Below are 7725 nucleotides of genomic sequence, written 5' to 3' on the forward strand. Positions count from 1 at the left end.
AAGAGGTGGCCCTGAACACGCAAAGGAGATAGGGGGACTCCTTTCTGCTCCTTCCTGCCTCTGGTAGCTCCACCATGACAGGGAGGGGGACGGAGGGGGAGAGAGGGAGAGAGGGAGAGAGGGAGAGAGGGAGAGAGGGAGAGAGGGAGAGAGAGGGAGAGAGAGAGAGAGGGGGAGAGAGAGAGAGAGGGGGAGAGAGAGAGAGAGGGGGAGAGAGAGAGAGAGGGGGAGAGAGAGAGAGAGAGGAGAGAGAGAGAGAGAGAGAGAGAGAGAGAGAGAGAGAGAGAGAGAGAGAGAGAGAGAGAATTCCCCTGGAATTCCCCAGGACTGAGGACTAGATGAGACTCTCTTGGCACCTCCTGCACGATGCCTGCCCCGCCACCTCTGGGGAATGGGCATCCCAGTGGGCTTTAACATCTCTAGTGACAGGGAGCTCATCACTGTCATGAGGCTTCCCCACCAGTCCTGGCTCTGCCAGGCTGGCAGCCAGCTGGCATACAGAGGCTCTCCCACATGCCCAGGCTGTCAAATGCCACCATGGCAGAAATGAGGCTTTTCACCAAGCTCTGCTCTAAGAAGAGGGCAAGAAGGGGCTCGCAGAAGGGGACTGCTCTGGTGTTTCACACGAATGCCCATCTTTATACCCTGATCTTTACTTGAGCAAAAAATTGGATTCAGTTAAGCAAGCATGAGACATGAAGGCGGGGGAGGGAAAGCGCCCTTGGGTTGCCACCTCAGGTGCGTGGGCACCTCTCAAGTCTGCAGTGCAGTGAGAGGGCTGTTCTCCCACCAAAGTGTTATTCGTGCTGGGGCCAAGCAGACATGCAAAGGTACAGGCAGCGCCCAGGCTGCAGGTGCAGGGCCCTGGAAGCTGGGCTCCGGAGCTGGGGTCAGGCTAGCCGTCTGCTGAGTGTCACCCATCACTGCTTCCCACCAGAGGGTGTGTGGCAGACAAGGTGGGAAAAGGATTTGGTTCTCTGGAAAATTCAGTGATGCTTAAATCCTTCCTGAAATGTCATTTTCCCTCCTAAAGCCATCCTGCGAAAGCCAACCAAACGCCCACTCCTGCTCTCATACATCCAAGGTTTCCCAATAGAGATGTTTGGAGAGAAAAATGTCATCTGGTGCTTGGTCTCATACTCTCCTGAAGGAGAGAGAAGTCCGTGAATAAAGCCTTGGATGTGAAAATGCTTGCCTGGGCCAAAAACATTGCCCAGGACACATGTCTGAAGCCCCACCAGGTCCAGCTGGGTCCCAGACCTGTCAGGTGGTCCAAGTAATTCAACCAGGATATTCTGATGACTTCTCTGTGACCTGCACTGTACCTAATGGTGGGGGCGTGGTGCTAAGATAAAGGGGGCCCTCAAAGAGGTCACTGAGCCCAGGAGGACAGACAGGTACCCACTAGGTCCTGAGATGTGAGGCAGTGAACGGGGTGAGTGGGCCCCGGGGGCTGGTGCAGGCCATCCAGCAGAGGGGAGGGTGGCTTGTCTGGGAAGCGGTGACTGGGCTGGGGAACAATTCTGGAAGAACACAGGGAGCAGATGAACTGGACTGGACTTGGTAACTTATGCGATGAGAGACAGGTAGGAAGAGAGGAAAGCGAGGAGGTCAGGAGTGACTTCGGAGCTGAGACTTGAAGATGGGCTTCTCCCTAGGTGGAGGAGCTGGAGGGGAGTGGTGCGGGAACAAAGCCTGGGCAAGGGCTGGGAGAGGCAGGACAGCCGCGTAGGCTTACCACTGGGTCGGGCAGGGAAGGGAAAGGAAAGAATAGAAAGTCAGGTATCAATACTTTATTCCTTGAAGATGCCTTGTCATCCTGATTGAACATTCCATTCCACTGCAAAGACTTTTTTACAAACCTTTGGCCTAGATATTTATCATCATCTCTGACAGGTGCCGCAGTGTCTGTGGGCCCTGGAGGATGATGGGTAACAAGTGTTAGATAACAGAGCCTGTTCTCCAGTCATTCAGGTGGCTAAAGAATAGAACTGAAGGCAACTCTTGGGTCACAATTTATGCCAGGGGGAGAATGCCCACAAACGAATCCAAGTCAGATTCACTGCCTCTGCAGCTTTCTCCATTCTCCCTTCATCCCAGTTGGTTCAGCTGCTGGGAACCAACTGCATGGATGGATGGCCTTCCCAGCAGAGATGGTGCCAGATAAAGAGCGAGTTAGCGTGTAATTGGGTGTATAAATAACTGCAGCCTCTTCCTGACAGAGGGCCACTCAAAGACAGCACGAAGGAGGACGACAAACATGGTCTCTGAATCAGAACATCAGGGCCTGAATCCAGGCTCACACTTCCCTGGGTGGTCTTAGGCAAGTCACAATTTCTCTGGGCCTGTTTCAGCATCAGTAAGATGGGTGCAATATGCCCCTATGCAAATTGCTATCCCCTAAGGTTCAAATTAGACAATAGTTAGGTGTGACTTATCAGCAAGGGATACCACTTTGAAGGAAAAGGCCCACAACCTCTGAATCTCGGCTACACTCAATAGCAGCTTTGAGCTTGGCATAGACACCCTCGCTCAGCACGCCCTCTGGGACAGCTGCGGTCATGTCAGTGAGTCCTTCACCGTTGTGACGAAAAGCAACTCACATTTGGCCAAACTGGAGGCACGTGCCACTGGTGTGCAACACCTAATTCCAACTGCTCTCTCACAGCCTTTCCTAGGCCAAGGAACCTCAGCATAAGGGTCACCTGCTTGCCTTGGTCTGGCTGTACCCGGGTGTCTGCCTATTTCTCCATCCTGGCATTTGAGCCATCACAAGCCCAGGACAAGGTAACACCAGCAAGTGGGCTCGCTGCCCTCAGCACCCTCATGGGGTTATCAAACTGTGCTCAGTAGAGCCCTCTTAGGGGCCAACGGGAGGAGAAAGGGGGCACCCACTCCACTTTGAGCTCTACTTGGAGAGTTTACATATTGCACGCGCAGTGGTTCTCAACCCAGCTAGCTGCTCAATGGAGTCACCTGAGCAGCTTTTCAAATGCTGATGTTTCAGTCCCACCTCAGACAAACTGAAACCAAATCCCTGCAAACTAAGCTTACACATAAATATTTGAAACATTCTCCTGGTGATTCTGATATGCAGCCGGAGCTGAGAAACCCCTGGCTAACAGGATATTCAGCTAAACATTTTAAAAAGTTTGAAAAATATTTGTGGCACCATAGTGATTTATCTCAGATGATGGTGGGGATGACAAACATCAGCAAGCAGGCTGGGCGTGGTGGCTCATGCCTGTAATCCCAGCACTTGGGGAGGCCAAGGTGGGTGGATCACGAGGTCAGGAGTTCGAGACCAGCCTGGCCAACAGGGTGAAACCCCGTCTTTACTAAAAATACAAAAATTAGCCAGGCATGTTGGTGCATACCTGTAATCCCAGCTACGTGGGAGGCTGAGACAGGAGAACTGCTTGAACCCAGGAGGCGGAGGTTGCAGTGAGCCAAGATCGTGCCACTGCATTCCAGCCTGGATGACAGGGCAAGACTGTCTCAGGAAAAAAATAAAAAAGATCAGCAAGTCTCTTTTCTAACCTGTAATTTCTACATCTGTCTTACTTTCTTCATTGGATAAACTCAGGAGAGCAGGATTTATGTATGACTCCCCGACAACCAGCAATGCAGCAGCACCATCCAAAAAGGTATTCAGTAGATAGGAGATTTCTGCCAGGTCACTGTGTTACACCCTCAGGAGACCTCACAGACCTCACAGGCACTGCAACAGAAAGCCAGGTGCAACACACAAGTTATTTTCAAGAACTGCAAGGATGCACCCAAAAAGCAGGTGCTGTTACACACCAACACCAACCAACTAGGAAATAACTCAGGAAAACCACTGCATTCACAATAGCTACAGACATTAAGCTTCAGAGAAAAGTTTCCCAAGTAAACTCTGTTAAGATCCGAAAGAAAAAAACCCATTAACCAATCAAACCAGGCAGAGGACAGTAACAAAATTCAGAAGATACAAATAGCTGAAACACTTTTAAAAGCATCCTGGCCCTAGCTAACAGTCAAATAAATACATATTTTCATTTCTCAGACTGGAAGAAAAGATGAAAACTGATCATACAAAAAGTGTTGACAAGGGTGTAAAGCAATGCACATTTCACACACTGCTGGTGGCAGCAGAAACTGATATAATCTTTCTGGAGAGCAACCAGATGTATCCATGAAAATGTTTCAACATGACTTTTTTTTTTTTTTTTTTTCGAGACAGAGTCTTGCTCTGTTGCCCAGTCTGGAGTATAGTGGCATGATCTCGGCTCACTGCAACCTCTGCCTCCTGGGTTCACGCCATTCTCCTGCCTCAGTCTCCCAAGTAGCTGGGACTACAGGTGCACACCACCATGCCCTGCTAATAGAGATGGGTTTCACCATGTTGGCCAGGCTGGTTTTGAACTCCTGACCTCAAGTGATCCACCTGCCTCGACCTCCCAAAGTGCTAGGATTACAGGCGTGAGCCACCGCGCCCAGCCAAACGTGACTTTCGATCCAGAGTAAATCCGACTATCAAGAATCTACCCTTGGAGTTCATGTAAAAATACATGACACAGGGTGATGAATGTGCTTTGAAACTAGATACAGGCAGTGGTTCCACAGCATGGTGAATGTACTCAAGGCCACTTGTTTACTTTAAAATCGTTAATTTTATGCCATGTGAATTGCATCTCAATAAAAACTTTTAATTTTAAAAACTGTAAATGACTGCAGTGTGTGTATAGAGATGGTCACTATGGCGAGTAGTGGAGGCACTGGAGGCAGCCTGCAGGCCTGCCCTTTATACACCTTGGTTAATCATGGTACTAATGTACTCACACAGCTAACACAACGGAATGACAAATTCTACAGTCCGACATGGAAAAAGCACCAGACTATGTTGGGAAGACAGAAAGAGGACCTTGTAGGATAAAATTCCTATTAGCAAAAAGCAAAAACCAAAACTGACCACCAAGTCTGTTTCTGTGTACGTAGAGTCTGCAAACACACATGCCATTGCTGAACTTGCTTCCCTGTGGGTACTTTGTTCTTTATAGATGTCTGCATTGTTTACATTTTTAAAGCACCAATTACTTTTGTTTAAAACAAATATAATTAAAAAAGGCAGTAAGACAAGCTCTGTCAATCTATAGGACAAGCAGCAAAGACACCCCAGTTGCAATAAGCGCACCTAGTGCCAAGGACCAGGGCTCCCGGGAGAAACACTGATCCAGGGCTGGCGCCCAGGGGCCCGGAACATCTTGTTAGATCAGAAATTAGGGGAGTGCTTCCAAAAATGCTGGGATATAGGAGGAACTCAAAGGGGCTCTCACTGGCCAAGTCTGCAACTATCTGAGGAACTCTTCTCCCACCCCTAAAGGTCAATGATGAAGTAGACTGTTGAAAAAATGGGAATCCATAGTGGATGTATGAAAACAAGTGAAGGAGGAGGGAGGGATGACCGGCAAATGAGGAAGGAGTGCTGGACTGCAGAAATGTCGCTTGGCAATCATCATAAAGACTGAATCAGGCCAGAATCAGCAACATTTCCTGAACCTGAGTGGGGAGGCGCGGATTCTGACGAGGAACAGGGTATGTACATGGAGACAGTGTGTCTCCAGAGATTTCTTATTAGTTGAAAAGAAAAAAACAGTAACTATGCTATGGAGAAAGTGGACACACCTCGGCCAGGTGTGCCAGGTATTCATTTATTGCCTCTTAGCTCCGAACTCCCCTGACCTTGCCCTTCCTTGTCACACTGAAGAGGGGACACTGCAAACTCCTTTATCCTTTGCCAGCCTGACCCACAGTGGGCTCTCAAGGGGCCCACAAGGCTAGAGGAGGAAGATGGCCTTTTTCTCCTGTCTCCTTTGGTCTGGCATGGGTCCCAGCAGCATTCCCCACCGTGGCAGCTCTCTGCTCCCGTGGCTCGGCAGGGGGTACCTCCAGTGAGCTGATTCTCCAGCACGGGACAGGCAGCATATCCCAGGCAACCACAGCCACCCCTCGGAGGTCTCTCCCCCTTGGCGAATCTCCTCTGAGTTTCCAAGTTCCTTCTCTGTGTTCTCTTCCCTTAGCCCTAGGGGTGACAGCTGTTCTCTGCTAAGCTGCTTTAGAGCTTTTTTTTTATCCCTTTTAGTAGTTAACTACCTTCTACACAGTTAATTATTTATATTAAAATCTTCCTGTTCACATTTCCTCCTTCTTGGACTAGATGATCAAAACGAACATCTCCACTGAGGGGCAGATGGACATTGTGTGCCTTAAGATGGGATGTCCTGAGAGGCATCCCACGTGATGCAGGTAGTGGTTCAGCCACCTGGAATGCAAAACCAAATCTAATGACAAGGAAATCGCAGACCAACGCAGATAAGCAGCACCACCTAAAACGAACTGTATCCTTACAAACTGTTCCTATCATCAGAGACAAAGCTATGGAAATGATCCAGATTAAAGAAGACCAAGGAGACATGACAACTCAGTCGATTACCTGATCCAGACCGGATCCAGCACCACAGAGGGAAAGGTGCTATCGAGGACACGATGCGGCCAGTGGGAATATGAGTGGTGAGGTATTCTATCAGTGTTAGATGGATGGAATTTGACAACTGTACTGCAGTCGTCAGAGAGTATCTTCTTGTTGGTAAGTACTCACTGAGGTATTAGGGTTTTGTAAAAGGCCATGACGGGTGTGGAGGCAGCAGGAGGGAGGGAGAGGAAGAGACGGGTTTGCGGTGAGGGAGAGAGAATGCACACACATTTGAGAACACACATGACAGACAGAATGAGATGAAATGTTAATAGGTATATCTGGGCAAAGGATATTTGAGCCTCACGTGTACAGTTCTTATTCTTGCAACTTTTTTGTAGGTTTGAAATCATTTCCAAGTAAAATTAACTTTTTTAAAAGAGGCCATACGATATAGCAGTGGTCCTCAACCGGGGCTGTGTCCTGGACACACCCTAGACCACCTTAGAAGCTCTGGGAATCTGTAGTTCTCAAAGTGCCCCGGTGCTTCCAATGTGCAGCCACGGGCGGGAAACACCAGCCTAGTGGGTGAGCTCGCTCACTAAATTTCAGACATGACGAGCAGTGCTTTTGCCCTCTGAAGAATAAGCACTGGGTAATGCAAACTCCGAGCCTCAGTTGCACAGGGAAAGGCAGAGACAAGATGTTGAATTTGCATGGCCCTGGCCAACACAGACAACATTCCTCTTCTAGTGGTTCCCAGGCAAGAGAAAAAGGCATTTCCAGGACAACTGTGCCAGGAATTAAACATAATTTAAAGCTGGCAGGAGCCAGAATGGTTTCCCAGACCTCAGAGCTACCTCCCTACCCCCATCTTTTTGGTCTCACTGCTATTATGGCCAGTCTGGGTCCAGCTGGCAGAGCACACGGGAGGAGGCTGCTCTCTCACCAGGCAAACTGAGGACTGAGTACCGGAAGGCTGTGGAAAATTATCCTCTTGGGCAAGTTCAAGGACAAGGCTACTGCTTGGCATATTTCTCAAAGCCATTTCCCACTCTAGAGGCCCCGTTCTGTCCTGTAGAAAGAGTGGAGGGCAACCAACATCACAGTCCAAATACTGCTCACCTCAGGGCCAGTCTGTGACAGGTTGCCACAGGACGGTTCACATTGAAAACTGCGGGGACCATGCTGGGGGGAGGTGCTGGTAGCGAAAGGTCACAAACATTCTTGCCCACTGTGCAACAGGCAGGGGCAAGAGGTGGGATGGGTCA

This window comes from Macaca fascicularis, chromosome 7 (assembly GCF_037993035.2).
Source record: "Macaca fascicularis isolate 582-1 chromosome 7, T2T-MFA8v1.1".
Classification (NCBI taxonomy): Eukaryota; Metazoa; Chordata; class Mammalia; order Primates; family Cercopithecidae; genus Macaca; species Macaca fascicularis.